We start from the raw sequence: 27,814 nt of genomic DNA, 5'->3' as shown, positions 1-27,814 counted from the left end.
AACTCACAATCTGAGGTCATTAGTGAAAAGTTATCTTTGGTGCAAACTAATTTGGGTGATCACTTTCAAATCTGTGTTGAGAATTTGTTCCATTTCTTTTTTTTTTTTTTTTTTTTTTGAAAATTTTGGTTTGAAAACTTTCATTTCAAAATTTTTAGTTTGAATTTTTTTGAGAATTTAAACTGAAACGTCAAGGTTATTCAGACAAAATCTGAATCATAGGAGCTCACACCAGGACCAAGAAGATGACCTTAAGCTTGGATAATTTATGCAGCTTTGATGAGCCATGTGTGTCCCTTGTCAAAATTTAAGAGGAGTGTATTGGAGTCCCTTGTAAATTCTTGGCATCCCTACTGCCTTCCCCCACACACAGAGTGATACTGCTATAGGTCGACAAACGGAGAGTTGATAGTCGCCACAAGTGAAACTACTATCGATGGTGGTATTATTATGCGGTATTAACCAAATCTGAAACATTTCATATTTATTTACTTCCATAATTCCATCCGGCAAATTAGTGTGACCTGCACAAGTAGGAATGTTTTCGTGAGATGACTGCCGCCATGTTGTAACTTTGAGCTTCACCTTATCTCAAGTAGATGCAGACATGTCGGAAGGTTTGATTCTTGTAAATTCACTAGTTCAAACGCTGTCGAAGATGAAGTCTGGAGAATGTGACTCTCAATGAACAACATTCGAACAAATTTATCAAGAATGTTTGGAAACATGCAAAGAAAATGGTCTTGAAATTCCAGAGGTGGAAACAGATAAGCTATAGGGGTTCCTCGTGAAAACGAATTACACATTTGCCATCGAAATATCACAAATTTATTTTGGGTGAATCTCTTCCTTCATTGAAGGCAGAAAACGAATTTTCTAAAGATAATATATTAAGTGATATTTTTCTGCCTACTATTGATAAGGCAATCACTGAGATGGGAAACCGCTTTGGAAGATGTAGCAAAAATCATTAGATCAATTACCGCTCTACATCCAAAAAGTGAAAACTTTCTAAATTACAACATTGTCGAGTTTATGGCCCAGCATTATGGAAGTGATCTAGAAATATTCAAATATGAACTCAAAATCCTCCCGAAACAAGTTGTATGAAGACGAGAGAAACCCAAAGTTGATTTCTTGATTAATTTCATTGATCATTTTTGTGCTTACAAAAACGCTTTCCTAGAAACCTACGAGCTATCATCTCTGTGACAATACCAGTTTTTAGTGCTACATGTGAAAGATCATTCTCATGTTTGAAAAGATTAAAGACTTGTATACGCAATTCAATGACTGATGACAGGTTGAAAAACTTAGGATTATTATATACTGAAGAAAATTGCTAAATCGTTAGATCTTGAAGAAGTTGATAAGCTTGCTGCTGCGCACAAGAATAGAAAGACCCTCTTTTAAGTAGAGGCATGAACCTATAAGTTATTTTCTTTACCTGTAAAAGTGTATTTGTCTGCTTCCACTTAAATCAACCAGCTAAACTTATTTTAAACGCCGTGATTAAATATCTACTTACTTGTATAATAGAAATCAATTGTATTAATGTACCCTAATTGTTTGAGGTAGTAAATTCTTACATTTTCACTGTAAAAGAGTAAAATTATGAACACGAAGATGAAAACATTCACCTTCAACACACACACACACACACATATATATATATATATTAATGTGAATACAATTTTTCATTAATTGGAGATAGCCCCCTCAAAATTTTCTTCGCCTCTTCATTGGCCCGCCTGGAAAAAATTCTAGCTACGCTACTGGATCTTTATCACCAAAAACTCAAATTTATACAACCTCCTACATATCTTTTCATGGAACCTTAGTTTAAGAAACAGACAAACTATGACACTGTATACTCATTTAAGATTTTTGTACAACATAAACTTAAATACCATAAGAACTTAATATCCAAATCATATAAGCTCTCATCTGGAATCGAGCTTAGGGCGTTTGTACATTAAAAGATATAACTATAATCTTTAACATCGAAAAGACCAAATTCAACATCTTTCTCAATATTTTTTCATGGACATATACCCTACCAAATATATTCATAGAACCATGAAACCTTACCGTAGAGGATAAGAAACCTATCAAATTTATATATTTTTAAGGAACCTTATACCTATTCAATAGAATAAAAAGGTGAAATTTAGAGGGGGTAGTTCTAGATCATGGTCCTTCTGCCAAAAAATTAAAAAGTGAACTTGGCCTTTTTATTTTAAAATTTACCAAAATGATTTCATGGAGGTAAATTTTGCCCATATCTTATAAAAGAAAATTAATTTATTTACCTACCCTAAGACCATATGTTAAATAAAACCTCATCGCAGAAGAAAAATTAGGTTTCTTTTTTTTTTTTAAAAAACAAACCCTCCCAAATTTGATTTTTTGAGGGAACGAATAGGACAATCTAAACTATCAGAGATCTATGCGAAGAGCCTACGATACGTACACAAATCCTATAAACGCCATCTAAGAGTACGACCATGACCCAGGAGCACAAAGCAAAGACCATGGCCATGATTTAAAACTCCCGCGAGGATACGTCATACCATCTGACCCCAGGGGCGGGGCTATTTTTAAATTTCTAGTAATGTCCTATGGCTGAGAATTAGATAATCATTACTTATCCATATTGTAACAAAACATCATTATAGAATGTAAATTAGATGAAAAACCTTCCATACTTGCATTTCTTAAGAATTTTTTTTTTACCCATAAAAGGGAACGAGATTGGCTATAAAATATAAATGTGGTGAAACATATCCCTAGACCATAACTTCTGATTGAAAAATCCCGGTTCAATGGCGTCATAGGGGCGAAGGCTAATTCTGAATTTTCCGCTGGGATTGGCTTTAGACTATATGACCTCATGACGTTATATCACGTGATCTAGCGTGTAGGGTTATTTTGAATTTACCGCAGAGGCATGGCCTAAGTCCACGTGACCTCTAACAACAAACCAGAATCGTTAAGTGATCCAAATACACTATTCGGTGTCAATTAAGACATAACGAGGGACCTACTACTCACATGTGCCATTCGTAAGTGTATTATTAGCGCTCTAACAATGTTAGTGATTGATCTAATAGCGTAAGAATTACTATCAATTATTTGTGAGAAGGTCAATTTGAGATTTACTAACTTTTACACTAATTACCCCCAAACATGAAACAAGTGCCCAGGGCCTGATCCAGGATTTCTTGAAGGGGGGTGCACCAATAACTACCACTACATTTGATTTAAATGTTTAAGTTTTTAAATGCGTTAGAGTAGAATAGTGTCCTTTTTTCACGAGAATTGGAGAAAAGTGCAAATTTCTCACGAGAATTGGTATAATTTCGCCTTATTTCTTACGAAAATTGATACAAATTTCCTTTATTTTGACGAGAATTGGAGAAAAGTGCAAAATTCTCACGAAAACTGGTACAAATTTCCTTCATTCTCACAACAATTGGTCAACAGTGCAAATTTCTCACGAAAATGGGTGTAAATTTCCTCTGATCTATTTTATCATATATTTTAATACAATTTTATATTAATTTATGCAATTTATGGTGATTACTTATCGTTTTTCCCCAATCCTTTAAGAAACGTGTTTCTTCCTTCCTTATTCCTTGGTCAAGTGGCGAGAAATAGCTAAAGGAACTTCAAAACATGTCCACACAAGTCTTTTTTGTTAATCTTGAACGCGGTTGGTCTTGCTATTCAAAAAACTAATTCTAAAGAAAGAAGGCACCTATAATAAAAGAATGGGATGATCTAAGGTGACATAACTAAAGGAGAAAGGCAGAAAACAAAAGAATAAAAAAGTAGGTCTATGGCAGTATGTAACCTTCGTGTGTGTTCTTTATGCATTGAATTGCCGACAATTAGCTTTTGTAATCGTAGCAGATGTTTCTTTTGAAGGTGTCTCGTAATTCCATCATTGTGTCAATTAAGGAAGTAACAAACTGTCAATTTAATGTGAGATATGGATGTTTGAAAATAGTCTAACCGTAGGAGGTGAGAAAGACACGCCAAATGACTTTTAAAAACATGGGAAACTCTGGATAAAGAACAATTGTTAAAAGATATTGACTGTTTAAGATGTAAGGCGTAGGAGGGAGAGAGCCCTTTGACGGGTGAAGAGTAACGAACGTAACATAGACACCTGCTTGTATGTGTGTGTTCCAATGTGATGGAGGTGGAGGGGTGTACTGTGCTCTTTTATGGAGTAAAAGACCTTGCTTAATGGGAGAGTGGGACTTCTACAGCATGGAAACTGAAAAATATACGAAAAAAAGAAATAGGAAATCATTATTTTAAGAACAGAGAATTGAAGAATGAGATAGTTAAATGTCACTTTTTAAAGTTAATGTATTGCTTCCCCATACTCAGAGACCGCACGTAGGATTACATATGGGAACTGTGTTGTTGTTTGAGCAAAAGACCAGTTTAAATAGGCGTAGCAATTGTTACGCATTTTGTTAAGACCTTCCCACATACGTAGAGGGGAGAGAAAGGGCGGCCCTTCCTACCTGACTTGCAAAGAGGAAAAAGATTGAATGAATTGTGTTCGTAAGGGAACTTTCACTATTGTGCTTTTTGGGAGAAGTGTTGAAACAAGATTTCTTTAAATTTTTCTACATAAATGATTTTATGCTTTTAAAACTAGATTATTGAATTAATTATTTATGAATATTAATGAAATGATAATGAATATTAATGAGGGGGTATTTTATGTATTGATATTGTATTTTCAGTAGCTGATATATGATTTTAGCATAGAATATCATCTTTTGGATACTGTATGGGTCTAACGGTGTACGAAGCTTAGACGAATGACAAATTGCATGTATATGTGATTACTTTGTAAGTGGGGTAGATGTATGTGTAGTTGATATGTGATTTTAATATAGAATATCATCTTTTGGATACTGTATGGATCTAACGGTGTACGAAGCTTAGACGAATGACAAATTGCATGTATATGTGATTACTTTGTAAGTGGGGGTACATGTATGTGTAGTTGATATGTGATTTTAGCATAGAATATCATCTTTTGGATACTGTATGGGTCTAATGTTGTACGAAGCTTAGAGGAATGACAAATTGTATGTATATATGAATAGTTTGTAAGTGGATTCATGTATGTATGTATGTATGTATATTGGTTTTGATATTGGGACAGGAATATATGTATCATATTGTAGACATATTATCTTTCGTTTGCATGTAAGTGTTTTAAGCATGTGTTGTTGGTTGCGTAGCTTTAGGGGCTATACTAGGCTGGATGCAAACACCTAAAGTGTTTCCATTGTAGGGTTATATATTGGGACTTTTTATTCAGGTATCCTTATTTTATCGTAATGTAGAGCTGTATATGTTGTTGTGGTGATATGCTATGTGAATGCAAACACATGAACTGATTATATTGTAGGCTTATATTGTGAATCCGTATGTATATAGATTACCTTGAATACCATGTTAGAATGTATATATTGTGATTTTTTACGTATGTAGACGCTTTTTAGACATGACCTAGTGGTATTTGAAGCACAAAGGATATCACTGTGTTATAACCCATTTACATATAGATATCTTTTCACTACAGTATTCTAATGCCATATATTTGTACTTACTTCTAAGATGTTTGTTCACCGTATAGTAGACATTATGCCGACAATATGGTTTTGAACTTACGGTCATTTATTGTAAGAACATAAAATACGTATAAATAATCTTATATGAAGCATACGTATTCTTCCTTTATCTTATATAGAATACAGATACTTCGTATGATATCAATATTTGTTTAGAGAAATAAAACATAATATCGTTAATTGTAGCGCTTTATTGTATTTTCCAATATTGATATACATATTTAAATAAGATATTTACTATACTTAAAATATTCTTAATAACTTATTGACATATTTACATTATATATATATACGTACAAGTACCAACAGATAGGAAAACTTATGAACATATTTGATGATATTATGACATCATGATACCTTTAGACAGTTTACTATTTACATATATACAGAATACCATTCATTTCACACACCTACCAATCATTTAACACAGTTATTACTTTGATAACCATATGGCAATGTTCTATAGTCAGTAATACTGTTATGATTTAATCGTCGTCTTTTATTTTGAACTTTTTGATGTGTTTTAGTTTCAGACTTGGATACAATGACAAACCCAGGCTTACGAACAATTCTTCCTGGATTGTGTAACTGTTTTTTGTCAGCTTTATCTCGAACTAGTTGATAAAAATGATCAAAGTTAATTTCTTGTCGTGTACGATGATTTAAAGTAATTCCTCTAATTTTAAATACATAATCTACTTTCCCTGTTTGAACTTCTTTCATTCTATAGGCATAATTTTTTGGTCCTAAGCCTATAAAGGCATCAATTTCCCACCCATCAGGAACTTCATTAGTTAACTCACCTAAATAGGAACCCAAAGAAAGGGGCGGCTTTTCATTACGTGGTTGTACAAACATAATACTATCAGTGTCGCAGTACAATACACGATCAGGATGTATAGCTGTTACTAATTCGTAAAGTTTTAGACGCGCCCAAGAGGTGATGAAGGCTGCAAGGACAACATTGGAAAATTTCCATGGCTTGTTTTTGTTTTCAATGTTTTTATATGATAGAATGAGATGTTGCTCTCCAATAGTTTGTACCTCATATTGCGGTGCCCATAGATAACTTAAAAATTTTTCTGGAGTATCTACAATTACAGATTGAGATAAATCTGTTCTTTGTCCCCATTTCCCGTATAAGGAATTGAGAAATATTTTGGAAATATATCTTAGACCAGGATTTGATTCAATGTTATTTTCCGTTAACTGAATGCATTCATGTTTATAATAGTCTGTAATATATTTTTCTTGATCTTGTTTAGTTTTGCACCAGCTAGGAAATCCTGAAGACTCTTGTTTCATTTTTAAGAAGGAATTGACATAATCTTTAAACAGATTATTTTCTGATCCAGATAATTTGAATTCCCAAATTTCAATAATTTGTAGAATTTTGTATCCGAGATCTAAAGCCACATGAAGTTCAGGAGTACAGTATGTACCAGTAAGGACACGCTCCGCATCATTATGCATACAATTGTTGTCACTTTGTTCCATGCACGTACGGCATAACCCAAACAAAAGGCGATCATTACATGTATATGGTAAAATTGGAAAATATAAGTCTTGGGGAGGCAAGATACTACATTTCACTAATCCATGAATACTTTGCACTTGTGGAAAGTCAGGCCCCTTGTATATTATAGGTTTTCCTATAGGCAATGGCTTACGTGCCATTACCCAGGGGTAAAGACTGGTAACATCATAATATGCCACAAACTCTTCGCTGGTACATTCGTACAAGGCATTAAAACATTCTGTACGCCCACCATGAAAACTATCTTTAGGTACCAGATGATCAGCAAGATCATGACACTGTGTTTCAATAAACTGTTGTAATTTTTTATCATTTTTTACCATGTGGTCCCATTCACATTCCCACATTTCAATGACATTAAGATTTAATTTTTTAAGAAATGCTATTTTTGTGGTGGTGTTTTCATACCGATCTTGTAGTGTTGTACCTTGCTTAGAGGTAGAATCTAGGGGCACGTGTCGTAGTGTAGGATAACAGTTTAAACATCCGTGATAGTAACATCCATGAAATTCGTAAACTGTATTTGTTTTAGTTTCAAATCCATCAACCTTATACCTCCCGAATCGTTTTTCCAAGCCATTTCCAGAATGGAAAATTTCACTACCAGTAGTACGTTCTAAGTATCGTAGCCAATACATTGCCTTTAGACTTTGACGATCACGATGGTCAAACCCATAAGGTGGAATAATGGGAATAATTTCTTTGGGTAAATATAAGGTACGATATGTTAGTATTGCCAAACTAGCAATAGTTGACGCGACGATAAAACATTGAATACCATTTGTTTTGTCTTCAATTAAGTTTGAAAATTTAATGACAGCCTCTGCTAAAATTTTAACATCATTCCGACAATATTCAATCATTTCCTTTTGGAGATTATACTCCTCATTACTTGCAGCACGTTCTTTGTGCCATATAATAAGTTGCTCTCGATCTTCACTGCTCCTTGAATCAGGATCAAAATATTTTATATCAGGAATTTTGCCTATATAATTTTGGTTTTCTAATGTATTAAACAAGTACGGGAAATCTCCCTTTCGTAAATTTGCAGAAAGACCTAATGTCTTAGGTAATTTAGATAATTTAACTCCCATATACAAATATGTGTCACGGAAGTAAATCTTTTGTCCTAAACGCATTTCAATAATTTTTTGCCCTGACATTATTACTTCAGGTGTAAAATGATGGTTTATGATCAAAGTTTTAGCACAGACTTGCATATCATAATTACTGCCATTATGAGAAAGCACAATGATTTTTTTAAATATTGGTCGAGTTATTAATACATGATTAACAAATTCTTCAATGTTGTTGAAATCAAACGAACGAAACCCATTTTTATCACCGCATACAAAACATGTATCATCAAGCTTCATGTTCTTACACTTGTAACAAGCATGAATACAATTTACAAAATTTACATGATGTTCTTGTTCTCCCTGTTCATTTTTAGGAAGCAACATTATTTCTACATCAAAGATAATATACAAAAAGGTATCTACATGTTGCATCATAGCCGTTTGAACAAAACAAATATGGTCATCGCTTACATATGTGTAACATATTTTACAATAACGTTCACCACATTGATGTTCAGACTTTCGTGAACGCATGTCATTCATAGTACCACAACGGACACAAATTTTCTTTGTTTCGCATAAACTTTTTCCGGAAACATTTATTGCTTTATGATTATCAAAACATTCTTTTGAAGAAAACAGTCTATGACAATCAAGGCATTCAACTTTAATATTATTATCATTATTAGAAACATTATGATACTTTTCGCACATTGGACATTTGAAGTTACACTTATGATTTTGTGTATGATGATAACCTTTCAAACAATACTGACAATATTTCCGTTTGTTTAATAGTGTTGTAATGTTGGTAATTAATTCGTAGTGTCCTTCACTGTACAAAATCAAAATTTTCTTTGATGCATGTATTCCAGGATAAATTACATTATACTTTCGAGTAAATCCGTTTTTTTCGTAAACAACAATTTGATAATGAGGCGCTAGCTTATTTTGAAACTTTTTTACATCATCAATAGTACATCCATCATGAATTTCAATGTCAACTTTAGCATTGACACACAATTGCTTTGCTTGTTTCATTAATCGTTCAGGATGATTTTTCAATTCATATACGTAGTTATAACGATGATCAGCCCTACCCATGCCAAGAATAATACTCTTGGGAAGACAATACACATTCTTTTCTACAGGAATAGTACATTGTTCCAGGTGTGTTACAAGATCAACAAATTTTGATGAACCCCTTGTTCGTCCCCTACCTTTACGTGAATCAACAATATGAATTTTGAAATTTACTTTATCACCTAATAAATAATTTTCATTACTATTTAAAACATTTTCAATTTTACGAAATAAATTGTCGGGGCTTAAATCAGACTTTTGACGCCACGAAATGTATATTGGTTTATTAATCGTAGAAGCAGAACTTTCTATTGTTATACCAACATACATATCATCATCGGCATCATTTAAAACATGATCCTTTACAAATTCAAATAACAACTGAATATATTTTTCAGGATCATCTATTCCACTAGTTTGCATACGTTCAATTGTGACTTCCTTTCCTGTAAGTCCAAAATAAGCATAATGTTTGATTCTACTATTAACAATACGAAAATATTCATTTGTTTTACCACTCCCATACATGGTAGGTTGTGATACAGTATTAGTATTAGGACTTGGAAAGTTTATAAAATTTTCCATGAACACGCTAAAATCATTTGTAGTTAAACTATTAGCTTTTCCTTCAGACACAAGTTCCATAAACTTTTCACGAGCTAAATTCTTTATATTATCTTGACGAAAGAAGCCTACATGATATAAATCAATAATATCTTTTGCAGACTTACATTTTTTCAAAACAACATGAGGATCACAACCAAAATGCATAAACAACGCCTGCAATAACTTGGAATAAGCTTCATTGCTTACCCTTGCACCCGTAGCATGACATTGTGTTATCACTTCCCATGTAAATAAAACTTCGTTTGGATTTTCATATCCACGTGCTTCTTGTGCCGACAACATGGTACAGATGACAGACTGTCCTTCCATTGTATGATTGACACACTAAATATGTAATTGCAATTTGAATTTTTGTCTTATACAGTAAATATTTTATACAATGATGTACACAGAACTTTGATATTTCTTTTCACAGTTTTTTAAATGACAAGGTTTCGTAAGTAGACTTTTATGATATGATTCACAATGTGTTGACCAAAGATACACTTTTTAAGAATTTTTTACACTTACCAGTAAGTATAATAATAAAACTTTGCCAAACTTGTTTCCGTTGACAACAGATTTAGTTGTAAGTTTACCGACACTGCAGTTAAAAGCTTGTCGCCAATTGCACTAACACTTGCCGTTAACTACAATCATAAAACTTCCCGTAACTTTTTCAGTTTAGTATCGATGCACTACCACTTGTCACTCACTAAGTATATTTTAGTTTACCGAAGATATACTTTTAAGTTTATCGGTTAATCCTTTAGCACTTTCCGATAATTGTAATTTACAAAGCGTCGTAATAAAATTGTTTTAGACTAATTACAACACGCAAAGTACAAACAGGAAGTGTGTTTACTTTTTATTGAATGTTTATTATCAACACTAATAAATGGAAATTCCAAGAACACCACACGAAGATTCCCGAAGATTGCCGAAGGTTCCCGAAGTTTCCCGAAGTTTTCCGAATATTGCCGAACCTAAACGAAGATGAACATAAGAGTTTATCCACAATTGCTGTACATGGTGGTTAATGTACCACACGAATGGTTCCGAAAATTGCCGAACTTAAACAAAGATGGACATAAGAATGTATCAACAATTTCTGTACACGTTTAGTAAATGTAAATTGCAAAAATCTTGTAACTTTAAGATATATTTCAAAGTTTATTATTAGATGTAACTTTGTAACAAAATTGGTATTTTAAAATAAATGATTTAATAACAGAGAGTATAATAATGATTGGCTTTACTTTAACAGTAGAAATTTTATAGTGCGCGGCGCGGCTTGCTGCGCTGGATTTATACTTTCAAAATTTAATCTCGTACCCAAAGGCACTTAGTTTGTAATCTCGTACCCAAAAGCAAATAGTTTGTAGTCTCGTACGCAGGTGCTTTAACATATTTTAAATTAGTAACAGTAATATTACACAATGTGATATAATTTGTAAATGCACTATTAAAGTTTGCAACACTTCAAATAATTATAACTACTTGTTTGTATGCTTTTCCATTGTGTTATTGGTCTAAAAAATTCCTTTGTTAGTAACGCTAGGAATTTCTTTTGTTTGCTTTGCTACAGGTGTTTAAACTGGTTTAAACCGGTTTAAACTAGTTTATTGTTTTTGTTATACAATTATTCAGTTCTGCAAGAACTTCGTTGTTAAAATAGAGTGTGATCGTATTTAAATTGCTGTGCAAACTCCTTATTTATTTAACATTTCGTAATATTCATTGGATCGCTTGCTAAGCAAGCTCCGAGGAACTATGTTCCGAAAAAATACTAAAATGTGTAAGCATACAAAAGATAATTTGAAAATATTAAAAATTATTGTGCAAACTCCTTATTTATTTATTCTTTCATATATTTTATTCCATCGTTTCCTTTGGAATTTTAGTTGGATCGTTTGTTACTGAAGCTCCTTATTTATTTAACCTCTCGTAATAAATTACTCGAACACTTCGTGTGAGCATACAAAATATGTTCCGAAAAATACTAAAATGTGTGAGCATACCAAAAATAATCCGAAAATAATAAAAGTTGTGTCAACGTACAAATAATTCCGATGGAAACACAAAGTAACATAGTTACAAATATTTTATTCGTTCGCTTCATTAGCAGCTCCGAGGAATTACATTGCAAAAATATTAAAATTAACAAAACAACTTGAACATAAGAAAGTTATTTTAGCATAACACAAGATGATTAAACTTAAAATTTATTACATGAAGCTCTTTAATTGTTAAATGGAGAAGTAAAATTTAAGTCAGTGTTGCAATTGAATACAGAAACTAAAAGTAAAGTGTCAAAACATAACTTAAAACACAATGTTGCAATCTAAATTGCAAAACAAAATTAAAAATACAACTTACAAACAAAATGTACAAACCGAAAATAAAAAGTGCAGAAACAAAATTTTAAAAACAATGTTGCAATCTAACATACAAAACGGAAAATAAAAAAATATAGAAGCAAAACTTAAAACATAATGTTGCAATTAAAAAATGCAAAGCTAAAAAATACAGAACCAAAACTTAAAACACTGTTGTCATCAAAAAATACAACAGCAAAAGTTTAAAATACAATGTTGCAATCTAACATACAAAACGGAAAATAAAAAAAATATAGAAGCAAAACTTAAAACATAATGTTGCAATTAAAAAATGCAAAGCTAAAAAATACAGAACCAAAACTTAAAATACTGTTGTCATCAAAAATACAACAGCAAAAGTTTAAAATACAATGTTGCAATCCAAATTGCAAAAGAAAAAATTAAAAGTACAAGTTTAAAAATTGAAACATTCAAACTAAAAATACAGAATCAAAATACAATGTTGCAATCCAAATTGCAAAAGAATATTAAAAGTACAACTTTAAAACACAAGGTTACATTACAAATTCGAAACAACATTAAAATTACAAGTTAAGAAATATAATTGGAAACTAAAAACTAAAAATGCAGAAGAAAAAATTTTAAAAACACAATGTTGCAATCTAAAATACAAAATGAAATTTAAAGTACAACATTAAAACACAATGTTACATTACAAAATCCGAAATAACATTAAAATTACAAGTTAAAAAATAGAATTGGAAACTGAAAATAAAAAATACCGAAAGAAAATTCAAAACAATGTTGCAATCCAAATTGCAAAGAAAAATAAAAAATACAAACTTGAGATATACGAACATTACCTAGTAGTATACGGACCTTATTTCCCTAAAATGTGTTGCAAACTCATGTCATTAAAATAATGACGGTAAAAGTCCAGCTCCGTATACTACTAGGTAATGTTCGTATATCTCAAGTTTGTATTTTTTATTTTTCTTTGCAATTTGGATTGCAACATTGTTTTGAATTTTCTTTCGGTATTTTTTATTTTCAGTTTCCAATTCTATTTTTTAACTTGTAATTTTAATGTTATTTCGGATTTTGTAATGTAACATTGTGTTTTAATGTTGTACTTTAAATTTCATTTTGTATTTTAGATTGCAACATTGTGTTTTTAAAATTTTTTCTTCTGCATTTTTAGTTTTTAGTTTCCAATTATATTTCTTAACTTGTAATTTTAATGTTGTTTCGAATTTGTAATGTAACATTGTGTTTTAAAGTTGTACTTTTAATATTCTTTTGCAATTTGGATTGCAACATTGTATTTTGATTCTGTATTTTTAGTTTGAATGTTTCAATTTTTAAACTTGTACTTTTAATTTTTTCTTTTGCAATTTGGATTGCAACATTGTATTTTAAACTTTTGCTGTTGTATTTTTGATGACAACAGTATTTTAAGTTTTGGTTCTGTATTTTTTAGCTTTGCATTTTTTAATTGCAACATTATGTTTTAAGTTTTGCTTCTATATTTTTTTTATTTTCCGTTTTGTATGTTAGATTGCAACATTGTATTTTAAACTTTTGCTGTTGTATTTTTTGATGACAACAGTGTTTTAAGTTTTGGTTCTGTATTTTTTAGCTTTGCATTTTTTAATTGCAACATTATGTTTTAAGTTTTGCTTCTATATTTTTTTATTTTCCGTTTTGTATGTTAGATTGCAACATTGTTTTTAAAATTTTGTTTCTGCACTTTTTATTTTCGGTTTGTACATTTTGTTTGTAAGTTGTATTTTTAATTTTGTTTTGCAATTTAGATTGCAACATTGTGTTTTAAGTTATGTTTTGACACTTTACTTTTAGTTTCTGTATTCAATTGCAACACTGACTTAAATTTTACTTCTCCATTTAACAATTAAAGAGCTTCATGTAATAAATTTTAAGTTTAATCATCTTGTGTTATGCTAAAATAACTTTCTTATGTTCAAGTTGTTTTGTTAATTTTAATATTTTTGCAATGTAATTCCTCGGAGCTGCTAATGAAGCGAACGAATAAAATATTTGTAACTATGTTACTTTGTGTTTCCATCGGAATTATTTGTACGTTGACACAACTTTTATTATTTTCGGATTATTTTTGGTATGCTCACACATTTTAGTATTTTTCGGAACATATTTTGTATGCTCACACGAAGTGTTCGAGTAATTTATTACGAGAGGTTAAATAAATAAGGAGCTTCAGTAACAAACGATCCAACTAAAATTCCAAAGGAAACGATGGAATAAAATATATGAAAGAATAAATAAATAAGGAGTTTGCACAATAATTTTTAATATTTTCAAATTATCTTTTGTATGCTTACACATTTTAGTATTTTTTCGGAACATAGTTCCTCGGAGCTTGCTTAGCAAGCGATCCAATGAATATTACGAAATGTTAAATAAATAAGGAGTTTGCACAGCAATTTAAATACGATCACACTCTATTTTAACAACGAAGTTCTTGCAGAACTGAATAATTGTATAACAAAAACAATAAACTAGTTTAAACCGGTTTAAACCAGTTTAAACACCTGTAGCAAAGCAAACAAAAGAAATTCCTAGCGTTACTAACAAAGGAATTTTTTAGACCAATAACACAATGGAAAAGCATACAAACAAGTAGTTATAATTATTTGAAGTGTTGCAAACTTTAATAGTGCATTTACAAATTATATCACATTGTGTAATATTACTGTTACTAATTTAAAATATGTTAAAGCACCTGCGTACGAGACTACAAACTATTTGCTTTTGGGTACGAGATTACAAACTAAGTGCCTTTGGGTACGAGATTAAATTTTGAAAGTATAAATCCAGCGCAGCAAGCCGCGCCGCGCACTATAAAATTTCTACTGTTAAAGTAAAGCCAATCATTATTATACTCTCTGTTATTAAATCATTTATTTTAAAATACCAATTTTGTTACAAAGTTACATCTAATAATAAACTTTGAAATATATCTTAAAGTTACAAGATTTTTGCAATTTACATTTACTAAACGTGTACAGAAATTGTTGATACATTCTTATGTCCATCTTTGTTTAAGTTCGGCAATTTTCGGAACCATTCGTGTGGTACATTAACCACCATGTACAGCAATTGTGGATAAACTCTTATGTTCATCTTCGTTTAGGTTCGGCAATATTCGGAAAACTTCGGGAAACTTCGGGAACCTTCGGCAATCTTCGGGAATCTTCGTGTGGTGTTCTTGGAATTTCCATTTATTAGTGTTGATAATAAACATTCAATAAAAAGTAAACACACTTCCTGTTTGTACTTTGCGTGTTGTAATTAGTCTAAAACAATTTTATTACGACGCTTTGTAAATTACAATTATCGGAAAGTGCTAAAGGATTAACCGATAAACTTAAAAGTATATCTTCGGTAAACTAAAATATACTTAGTGAGTGACAAGTGGTAGTGCATCGATACTAAACTGAAAAAGTTACGGGAAGTTTTATGATTGTAGTTAACGGCAAGTGTTAGTGCAATTGGCGACAAGCTTTTAACTGCAGTGTCGGTAAACTTACAACTAAATCTGTTGTCAACGGAAACAAGTTTGGCAAAGTTTTATTATTATACTTACTGGTAAGTGTAAAAAATTCTTAAAAAGTGTATCTTTGGTCAACACATTGTGAATCATATCATAAAAGTCTACTTACGAAACCTTGTCATTTAAAAAACTGTGAAAAGAAATATCAAAGTTCTGTGTACATCATTGTATAAAATATTTACTGTATAAGACAAAAATTCAAATTGCAATTACATATTTAGTGTGTCAATCATACAATGGAAGGACAGTCTGTCATCTGTACCATGTTGTCGGCACAAGAAGCACGTGGATATGAAAATCCAAACGAAGTTTTATTTACATGGGAAGTGATAACACAATGTCATGCTACGGGTGCAAGGGTAAGCAATGAAGCTTATTCCAAGTTATTGCAGGCGTTGTTTATGCATTTTGGTTGTGATCCTCATGTTGTTTTGAAAAAATGTAAGTCTGCAAAAGATATTATTGATTTATATCATGTAGGCTTCTTTCGTCAAGATAATATAAAGAATTTAGCTCGTGAAAAGTTTATGGAACTTGTGTCTGAAGGAAAAGCTAATAGTTTAACTACAAATGATTTTAGCGTGTTCATGGAAAATTTTATAAACTTTCCAAGTCCTAATACTAATACTGTATCACAACCTACCATGTATGGGAGTGGTAAAACAAATGAATATTTTCGTATTGTTAATAGTAGAATCAAACATTATGCTTATTTTGGACTTACAGGAAAGGAAGTCACAATTGAACGTATGCAAACTAGTGGAATAGATGATCCTGAAAAATATATTCAGTTGTTATTTGAATTTGTAAAGGATCATGTTTTAAATGATGCCGATGATGATATGTATGTTGGTATAACAATAGAAAGTTCTGCTTCTACGATTAATAAACCAATATACATTTCGTGGCGTCAAAAGTCTGATTTAAGCCCCGACAATTTATTTCGTAAAATTGAAAATGTTTTAAATAGTAATGAAAATTATTTATTAGGTGATAAAGTAAATTTCAAAATTCATATTGTTGATTCACGTAAAGGTAGGGGACGAACAAGGGGTTCATCAAAATTTGTTGATCTTGTAACACACCTGGAACAATGTACTATTCCTGTAGAAAAGAATGTGTATTGTCTTCCCAAGAGTATTATTCTTGGCATGGGTAGGGCTGATCATCGTTATAACTACGTATATGAATTGAAAAATCATCCTGAACGATTAATGAAACAAGCAAAGCAATTGTGTGTCAATGCTAAAGTTGACATTGAAATTCATGATGGATGTACTATTGATGATGTAAAAAAGTTTCAAAATAAGCTAGCGCCTCATTATCAAATTGTTGTTTACGAAAAAAACGGATTTACTCGAAAGTATAATGTAATTTATCCTGGAATACATGCATCAAAGAAAATTTTGATTTTGTACAGTGAAGGACACTACGAATTAATTACCAACATTACAACACTATTAAACAAACGGAAATATTGTCAGTATTGTTTGAAAGGTTATCATCATACACAAAATCATAAGTGTAACTTCAAATGTCCAATGTGCGAAAAGTATCATAATGTTTCTAATAATGATAATAATATTAAAGTTGAATGCCTTGATTGTCATAGACTGTTTTCTTCAAAAGAATGTTTTGATAATCATAAAGCGATAAATGTTTCCGGAAAAAGTTTATGCGAAACAAAGAAAATTTGTGTCCGTTGTGGTACTATGAATGACATGCGTTCACGAAAGTCTGAACATCAATGTGGTGAACGTTATTGTAAAATATGTTACACATATGTAAGCGATGACCATATTTGTTTTGTTCAAACGGCTATGATGCAACATGTAGATACCTTTTTGTATATTATCTTTGATGTAGAAACAATGTTGCTTCCTAAAAATGAACAGGGAGAACAAGAACATCATGTAAATTTTGTAAATTGTATTCATGCTTGTTACAAGTGTAAGAACATGAAGCTTGATGATACATGTTTTGTATGCGGTGATAAAAATGGGTTTCGTTCGTTTGATTTCAACAACATTGAAGAATTTGTTAATCATGTATTAATAACTCGACCAATATTTAAAAAAATCATTGTGCTTTCTCATAATGGCAGTAATTATGATATGCAATTCTGTGCTAAAACTTTGATCATAAACCATCATTTTACACCTGAAGTAATAATGTCAGGGCAAAAAATTATTGAAATGCGTTTAGGACAAAAGATTTACTTCCGTGACACATATTTGTATATGGGAGTTAAATTATCTAAATTACCTAAGACATTAGGTCTTTCTGCAAATTTACGAAAGGGAGATTTCCCGTACTTGTTTAATACATTAGAAAACCAAAATTATATAGGCAAAATTCCTGATATAAAATATTTTGATCCTGATTCAAGGAGCAGTGAAGATCGAGAGCAACTTATTATATGGCACAAAGAACGTGCTGCAAGTAATGAGGAGTATAATCTCCAAAAGGAAATGATTGAATATTGTCGGAATGATGTTAAAATTTTAGCAGAGGCTGTCATTAAATTTTCAAACTTAATTGAAGACAAAACAAATGGTATTCAATATTTTATCGTCGCGTCAACTATTGCTAGTTTGGCAATACTAACATATCGTACCTTATATTTACCCAAAGAAATTATTCCCATTATTCCACCTTATGGGTTTGACCATCGTGATCGTCAAAGTCTAAAGGCAATGTATTGGCTACGATACTTAGAACGTACTACTGGTAGTGAAATTTTCCATTCTGGAAATGGCTTGGAAAAACGATTCGGGAGGTATAAGGTTGATGGATTTGAAACTAAAACAAATACAGTTTACGAATTTCATGGATGTTACTATCACGGATGTTTAAACTGTTATCCTACACTACGACACGTGCCCCTAGATTCTACCTCTAAGCAAGGTACAACACTACAAGATCGGTATGAAAACACCACCACAAAAATAGCATTTCTTAAAAAATTAAATCTTAATGTCATTGAAATGTGGGAATGTGAATGGGACCACATGGTAAAAAATGATAAAAAATTACAACAGTTTATTGAAACACAGTGTCATGATCTTGCTGATCATCTGGTACCTAAAGATAGTTTTCATGGTGGGCGTACAGAATGTTTTAATGCCTTGTACGAATGTACCAGCGAAGAGTTTGTGGCATATTATGATGTTACCAGTCTTTACCCCTGGGTAATGGCACGTAAGCCATTGCCTATAGGAAAACCTATAATATACAAGGGGCCTGACTTTCCACAAGTGCAAAGTATTCATGGATTAGTGAAATGTAGTATCTTGCCTCCCCAAGACTTATATTTTCCAATTTTACCATATACATGTAATGATCGCCTTTTGTTTGGGTTATGCCGTACGTGCATGGAACAAAGTGACAACAATTGTATGCATAATGATGCGGAGCGTGTCCTTACTGGTACATACTGTACTCCTGAACTTCATGTGGCTTTAGATCTCGGATACAAAATTCTACAAATTATTGAAATTTGGGAATTCAAATTATCTGGATCAGAAAATAATCTGTTTAAAGATTATGTCAATTCCTTCTTAAAAATGAAACAAGAGTCTTCAGGATTTCCTAGCTGGTGCAAAACTAAACAAGATCAAGAAAAATATATTACAGACTATTATAAACATGAATGCATTCAGTTAACGGAAAATAACATTGAATCAAATCCTGGTCTAAGATATATTTCCAAAATATTTCTCAATTCCTTATACGGGAAATGGGGACAAAGAACAGATTTATCTCAATCTGTAATTGTAGATACTCCAGAAAAATTTTTAAGTTATCTATGGGCACCGCAATATGAGGTACAAACTATTGGAGAGCAACATCTCATTCTATCATATAAAAACATTGAAAACAAAAACAAGCCATGGAAATTTTCCAATGTTGTCCTTGCAGCCTTCATCACCTCTTGGGCGCGTCTAAAACTTTACGAATTAGTAACAGCTATACATCCTGATCGTGTATTGTACTGCGACACTGATAGTATTATGTTTGTACAACCACGTAATGAAAAGCCGCCCCTTTCTTTGGGTTCCTATTTAGGTGAGTTAACTAATGAAGTTCCTGATGGGTGGGAAATTGATGCCTTTATAGGCTTAGGACCAAAAAATTATGCCTATAGAATGAAAGAAGTTCAAACAGGGAAAGTAGATTATGTATTTAAAATTAGAGGAATTACTTTAAATCATCGTACACGACAAGAAATTAACTTTGATCATTTTTATCAACTAGTTCGAGATAAAGCTGACAAAAAACAGTTACACAATCCAGGAAGAATTGTTCGTAAGCCTGGGTTTGTCATTGTATCCAAGTCTGAAACTAAAACACATCAAAAAGTTCAAAATAAAAGACGACGATTAAATCATAACAGTATTACTGACTATAGAACATTGCCATATGGTTATCAAAGTAATAACTGTGTTAAATGATTGGTAGGTGTGTGAAATGAATGGTATTCTGTATATATGTAAATAGTAAACTGTCTAAAGGTATCATGATGTCATAATATCATCAAATATGTTCATAAGTTTTCCTATCTGTTGGTACTTGTACGTATATATATATAATGTAAATATGTCAATAAGTTATTAAGAATATTTTAAGTATAGTAAATATCTTATTTAAATATGTATATCAATATTGGAAAATACAATAAAGCGCTACAATTAACGATATTATGTTTTATTTCTCTAAACAAATATTGATATCATACGAAGTATCTGTATTCTATATAAGATAAAGGAAGAATACGTATGCTTCATATAAGATTATTTATACGTATTTTATGTTCTTACAATAAATGACCGTAAGTTCAAAACCATATTGTCGGCATAATGTCTACTATACGGTGAACAAACATCTTAGAAGTAAGTACAAATATATGGCATTAGAATACTGTAGTGAAAAGATATCTATATGTAAATGGGTTATAACACAGTGATATCCTTTGTGCTTCAAATACCACTAGGTCATGTCTAAAAAGCGTCTACATACGTAAAAAATCACAATATATACATTCTAACATGGTATTCAAGGTAATCTATATACATACGGATTCACAATATAAGCCTACAATATAATCAGTTCATGTGTTTGCATTCACATAGCATATCACCACAACAACATATACAGCTCTACATTACGATAAAATAAGGATACCTGAATAAAAAGTCCCAATATATAACCCTACAATGGAAACACTTTAGGTGTTTGCATCCAGCCTAGTATAGCCCCTAAAGCTACGCAACCAACAACACATGCTTAAAACACTTACATGCAAACGAAAGATAATATGTCTACAATATGATACATATATTCCTGTCCCAATATCAAAACCAATATACATACATACATACATACATGAATCCACTTACAAACTATTCATATATACATACAATTTGTCATTCCTCTAAGCTTCGTACAACATTAGACCCATACAGTATCCAAAAGATGATATTCTATGCTAAAATCACATATCAACTACACATACATGTACCCCCACTTACAAAGTAATCACATATACATGCAATTTGTCATTCGTCTAAGCTTCGTACACCGTTAGATCCATACAGTATCCAAAAGATGATATTCTATATTAAAATCACATATCAACTACACATACATCTACCCCACTTACAAAGTAATCACATATACATGCAATTTGTCATTCGTCTAAGCTTCGTACACCGTTAGACCCATACAGTATCCAAAAGATGATATTCTATGCTAAAATCATATATCAGCTACTGAAAATACAATATCAATACATAAAATACCCCCTCATTAATATTCATTATCATTTCATTAATATTCATAAATAATTAATTCAATAATCTAGTTTTAAAAGCATAAAATCATTTATGTAGAAAAATTTAAAGAAATCTTGTTTCAACACTTCTCCCAAAAAGCACAATAGTGAAAGTTCCCTTACGAACACAATTCATTCAATCTTTTTCCTCTTTGCAAGTCAGGTAGGAAGGGCCGCCCTTTCTCTCCCCTCTACGTATGTGGGAAGGTCTTAACAAAATGCGTAACAATTGCTACGCCTATTTAAACTGGTCTTTTGCTCAAACAACAACACAGTTCCCATATGTAATCCTACGTGCGGTCTCTGAGTATGGGGAAGCAATACATTAACTTTAAAAAGTGACATTTAACTATCTCATTCTTCAATTCTCTGTTCTTAAAATAATGATTTCCTATTTCTTTTTTTCGTATATTTTTCAGTTTCCATGCTGTAGAAGTCCCACTCTCCCATTAAGCAAGGTCTTTTACTCCATAAAAGAGCACAGTACACCCCTCCACCTCCATCACATTGGAACACACACATACAAGCAGGTGTCTATGTTACGTTCGTTACTCTTCACCCGTCAAAGGGCTCTCTCCCTCCTACGCCTTACATCTTAAACAGTCAATATCTTTTAACAATTGTTCTTTATCCAGAGTTTCCCATGTTTTTAAAAGTCATTTGGCGTGTCTTTCTCACCTCCTACGGTTAGACTATTTTCAAACATCCATATCTCACATTAAATTGACAGTTTGTTACTTCCTTAATTGACACAATGATGGAATTACGAGACACCTTCAAAAGAAACATCTGCTACGATTACAAAAGCTAATTGTCGGCAATTCAATGCATAAAGAACACACACGAAGGTTACATACTGCCATAGACCTACTTTTTTATTCTTTTGTTTTCTGCCTTTCTCCTTTAGTTATGTCACCTTAGATCATCCCATTCTTTTATTATAGGTGCCTTCTTTCTTTAGAATTAGTTTTTTGAATAGCAAGACCAACCGCGTTCAAGATTAACAAAAAAGACTTGTGTGGACATGTTTTGAAGTTCCTTTAGCTATTTCTCGCCACTTGACCAAGGAATAAGGAAGGAAGAAACACGTTTCTTAAAGGATTGGGGAAAAACGATAAGTAATCACCATAAATTGCATAAATTAATATAAAATTGTATTAAAATATATGATAAAATAGATCAGAGGAAATTTACACCCATTTTCGTGAGAAATTTGCACTGTTGACCAATTGTTGTGAGAATGAAGGAAATTTGTACCAGTTTTCGTGAGAATTTTGCACTTTTCTCCAATTCTCGTCAAAATAAAGGAAATTTGTATCAATTTTCGTAAGAAATAAGGCGAAATTATACCAATTCTCGTGAGAAATTTGCACTTTTCTCCAATTCTCGTGAAAAAAGGACACTATTCTACTCGTTAGGCATCTGTGGTGTGAATGAGGAATGTTATTTTGTTCACTGAATCCTTTTCCTTCAACCTTCAGAAAATCGAATTAAACTATTGCTTTTGCAAAACTAAGCTTTCTTTTAAGCTTCAAACGGATACATGACAGCAATAAGTTTCGGAGAATGTTGGTTTTTCACTGCTAGGTTCTCATTTTAGATAGTGTATATTTACAGTGAAGCAGGGGTGCATGTGCTCCGGTGCACCCCCTAAATCCGGCGTTGCAAGTGCCATTTATTATTGGTTCGATAGTGCACATTAGTGCTCTAATACTAAGGTTATTGCTTTAATAATGTAAGAGTTATTAGCGGATTCCAATTAGTGTAAGACTTACAAATTTTACACTAATTCTCCCAAAACGTAGGACAAGTGTCATCCCTTCGTGCATCGTTAGTGCACATTAGTGTTCTAATAACTTAAGTTATTAGCGATTATTGGGAGGGCAACTTGGTATTTTCGAAATTTAACACTATTGTCCCAGAAACATGGGACAAGTGTTATTTGTTAGTACACCGTTAGTGAATATAGTATTAATGTTAGTGCAATAATGGTGGTGTTATTAATGGAGCAAACTTAAGATTTACCAGCTTTTTCACTAAATGCCGTATCATGTAGTATTACAGTTCTTACTTTTAGCTTCCTTTTGTGATCATATTTTTATGATTGTTTTCTGCAGGTCACCGGAATATCTACTTGGAGGAAATGTACGGATTTTCTATTTCTACTAGAGAATACGCATATTGCTCTGTAAGGATATAGGTTCAAGTTTTTGAACTTAGTGTCTGGAAGGCAGTCCTAGTTTTTGTGACCAAAAGTACAGCATCTCTTGTATCACATTATAAATTAGACAGCATGTTATCCAAATTTACATGTTCACTCCTTCTATTGATAGGATACTGACCCAATTTTTAATTGAATGATACAGTAGAGCGTCGATTATCCGAAGTAATTGGGGGACATGAGTGTTCGGAAAACTGGTTTGTTCGGATAATCGAACTGTACATGTTTATTTGCCATGCGCGGAGCGGCACGCCTCATCTCTAAGCTGGCGCAGCTGTTGCTGTGAACAGCTTTGATACTGCCGCTACTTCTACAGCCAGTGCCAAACCGACAGAAGTGTGCTGATTGTTGAAACACAAGGACTGGCGGCTTGGCCGGTCAGCAGCGCCTTATGAAGGCTCCATTAGAAGCAATGTTCCGCCAGCGGTGGCTCAGTGCGGCGACTACTGTGGGAAACTTGGTTTGGGAGTGAGGGAGATGATGGACGGTAGGGTGGGAGAGTAACAGGTGCGAGCGAGTACACAGTTCGGTTAAGCGGTCGTTCGGTTGACCGACGTTCGGATAATCGACGCTCTACTGTGCATGTAACTGCGATGCTTGCACCCTTTCTTATATTTGAACGCCCCCCCCCCAATAAAAAAGAATAAAAATGATGGCTTACTAACACCAACCAAACTTTTAAAGCCACGAGTACAAGTTTCTGCTTGATTATTAGTTCTATAAACCCCACTTAGTGTTCTTTCAAGCACATTTCATAGTTCCTTCAGGATAGTGGTGATGTTCTTCTCAAATTCACTGCAAGTGGATTTTCCGAAGCAGTTGGGACGCGGCACAATGCTCCGTTTATGTAAGTGGACTCGATGTAAAAAAAAAGAACATCGATCAAAATTATCGGGAAAAACTGTCTTTGGGTGAAATAAATCATGTTCTATTATAACGAGTGGAAGGAAAGCTAATGTGTCTAGCATCGCACACTTTTCAATGTCTTCTCTTTCCTTACACACACACACACATCTATCTATCTATCTATCTATCTATCTATCTATCTATCTATCTATCTATCTATCTATATCTATATCTATCTATCTATATATATATATATATATATATATATATATATATATATATATATATATATATATATATATATATATGAACTAGGCCTAATTTTGGATTTTTCTCCAAGTATTGCGTCAAATGGAAAAATCTTACCCTTTAGATTAACACTATCGTGAAGCAGCTTTCACTACGTGATAAAAAAAGCAAGTGCAAAGTCAACAATTTCTTATGGATAAAAAAATATCATTCAATAGAGCTTCAAACGTTATTTCATACCACATAAATTTACTATCAGATATTTGGAAGCAAATTGCAAATTCAAAGTTATTATTGATAAATATTCATTTTTCAAAGAAACGAACAGAGACAACAACGCAATAACAAGAACACCCACACTTTTAAAATTAACTTTTGGAAAATTGCCCAATTTTTCATGCGTTTTTAATGTTTACTATCGTTGCTTATTAGAGTTATTAAGGTTTTTCTTTTCCTTTCTTGTAAACTATAGGCTTTAATTCTAGTAGAGAAAAAATTGTTAGACTTCGGTCCGCCCTTTGGAATTTAGAGTGGGCTTTCGCCCGCACCCCCAGTTATTTGTCCTGACTAGATGAATCGTTCAAAGAACCAGTCATCGTTTAATCGCAAACCGGACTTTTTTTCGTAGCTCATTGGTCTTATCATCATGCCAATCAAAGTTAGTCTACACGGACTAAAATGGATTTTGTCGCAAATTGGACTGATCGCAAAAAGCACATAATCCATTGGAATTGCATCACGAAAAATGGTTTATTTTTTTAAGTGGATCTTTGAACATACAGTAGTTAGTTTTTGACTCACGGTTTTTAGCATGTCACATTAATTAATAGGGTATCCTAGGGGTGAGTTCAAAATTTACTCCAAATATATAGTGTGTTAAAGATTTTTTCAAATTACGCTTTAATTGAAATGTGTACTTTAATAGGGGAAGGGGTTCACATATTCTCCATGGGACGGGCATTTCAGATAATATCAATAAACTGCATGCTGGGCCACTTCATTTTGTCGAACAGAGATTGCTACACGGATGCACACATTGCGGGATCAGGACCAAGACTGCTTCAAAGCAAATTTTTGTAGCTTGCGGCAAGTTTGTGGGTCCGACAGGCTATGACGTGTGGCATGCCTGCACATGACGCACCGTGTTTCCTCGGTTGAAAATCGAATGCCGCAAGGCTTAGTGTCGTGTGCTTGCCCAAATGTTGCTTCAATGAAACAGCGATTTTAGAAAGCACTTACCCCTTTAGCTAAACTACCTTTCAATCTTACTTTAATCTTAATATAGTTAATTTTAAAGCATGCATATCTTACCTTCTGATTCTTCTTATAATGCAATTAAGGCATCCTCTGTCGTGTGTGCCGGAAGCTACACTTACCATCTTCGTCCACTAACCACTTGCAGTTGATGGGGTTGTGTCAGAGCTGCAAGGGCGTGGACAGCACACAGCCTACAGAAACACTTCCACACATGGTACATGCAGTGTGGAAGCTGGTGACCCGGAGAATGGTAGGCGTGATCCGCAGACCACCAGTTCCTGCAGGCCGACAAAGCAATGTCACGGGTGCTCCGGTCTTGGTGTTGGGAATAAGAATCAGGCGCCGCATCCTTTAAAAATAAATAAGTAAAAGTAAGTCTTATGCCGCAGAGAAAATTTATTTTTTAAAATCCGATTTCATCTCAAAATTAAGAAACATACAAAATTATGATTTTATAATATACAAGGTCTGGCTAAAAATAACAGGACGTGCCAAAAGTGTGATTTATTGTTACAACTTGCAAATTAAAGATTATTTCTTTCCGCATACATCCCTCTCTATTCACGTTTGCATACCAAGTTTCCACTGTTGGAAACATTTCTGAAAATCTACAGATGTTACCTTCTTGAGTATCACTGCCATTTTCTGCTTCACTTCTTCCACAGCCTGAACATAAGTTCCCTTTAGGGTGGATTTCCCTTTTAAAATAAGAAAAAATCGCGTGGTGCTAAGTCTAGGAAGGAGGGTAAGTGTTTCAACACTGGAATCTTCTTAGCAGCCAAAAAGTGCTTAACGGTCAAAGCAGTATGCGAAGGAGCATTGTCATAATGTATAATTTATTCATTGTTCTTTCGGAAGAGGATCCCTTCCTTTCTCACGCGTTCTCGCAATTTCGCCAAAACGTGCTAATAATATTGCTTATTCATTGTCTGACCTGATGGTACTCATTCAATCAGAAGCAGACTGTTGATTTCAAGAACACATTGAGTATGACTTTCACTTTCGATTTGCTCTTGCGTGCTTTTTTCACCCGCAGAGTTGAGGGAGTTTTCTAGTGCATGAATTGCCTTTTCGTTTTAGGATCATACTGAAAACTCCATGTCTCGTCACCAGTGAAGAGGTTCATTAAAGAGCAGAGTTCTGGTTTCAGGCGTTCCATTGTGTTACTGCTTCTGGAAGATCGTCTGCTCTTGCGTGTGATTTTTTGGACCATTTTAGCGCATGTTCAAATGGTCGTTCAGAATTACTCAGAGTGACTCTTTATGGATGCCACTATGTTTGCTATCTTCAAATACTAAGGCTGCATTCTTTCCAGACCAGACAATGTCAGTCACTTTTACTACATTTTCCACTGTTGATGTTGTGACAGGACGAGCTGCTCTTTCATCGTAATCAACGCTCTCGTTGAAGCGTTTGTGCACCAATTACATCCTGCAACAGTTCCATACACTCATTTGGTGATTTCTTTAATTTCACAAAGAATTTAAAGTTGATGCACTGCTCAAT

The 27,814-nt window shown here is 32.9% G+C and overlaps 1 long non-coding RNA gene across 1 annotated transcript in view; it reads right to left on the bottom strand.

Moving 5' to 3' along the window:
- The window catches only part of LOC145671121 (uncharacterized), a 90,461-nt gene extending 63,810 nt beyond the window's left edge, over positions 1 to 26,651 (bottom strand). The window contains exon 1 of the long non-coding RNA XR_014128455.1: positions 26,363 to 26,651. This is a non-coding gene — a long non-coding RNA (uncharacterized LOC145671121). The remainder of the gene's footprint in view (positions 1 to 26,362) is intronic.
- Between the last annotated feature and the right edge of the window lie 1,163 nt (positions 26,652 to 27,814).

The sequence above is a fragment of the Thermobia domestica genome, chromosome 15 (assembly GCF_964235325.1).
Source record: "Thermobia domestica chromosome 15, izTheDome1.hap1.1, whole genome shotgun sequence".
Lineage (NCBI taxonomy): Eukaryota > Metazoa > Arthropoda > Insecta > Zygentoma > Lepismatidae > Thermobia > Thermobia domestica.
The sequence above is the reverse complement of the archived record's forward strand: the minus strand, read 5'-3'. Positions and strand labels throughout refer to the sequence as shown.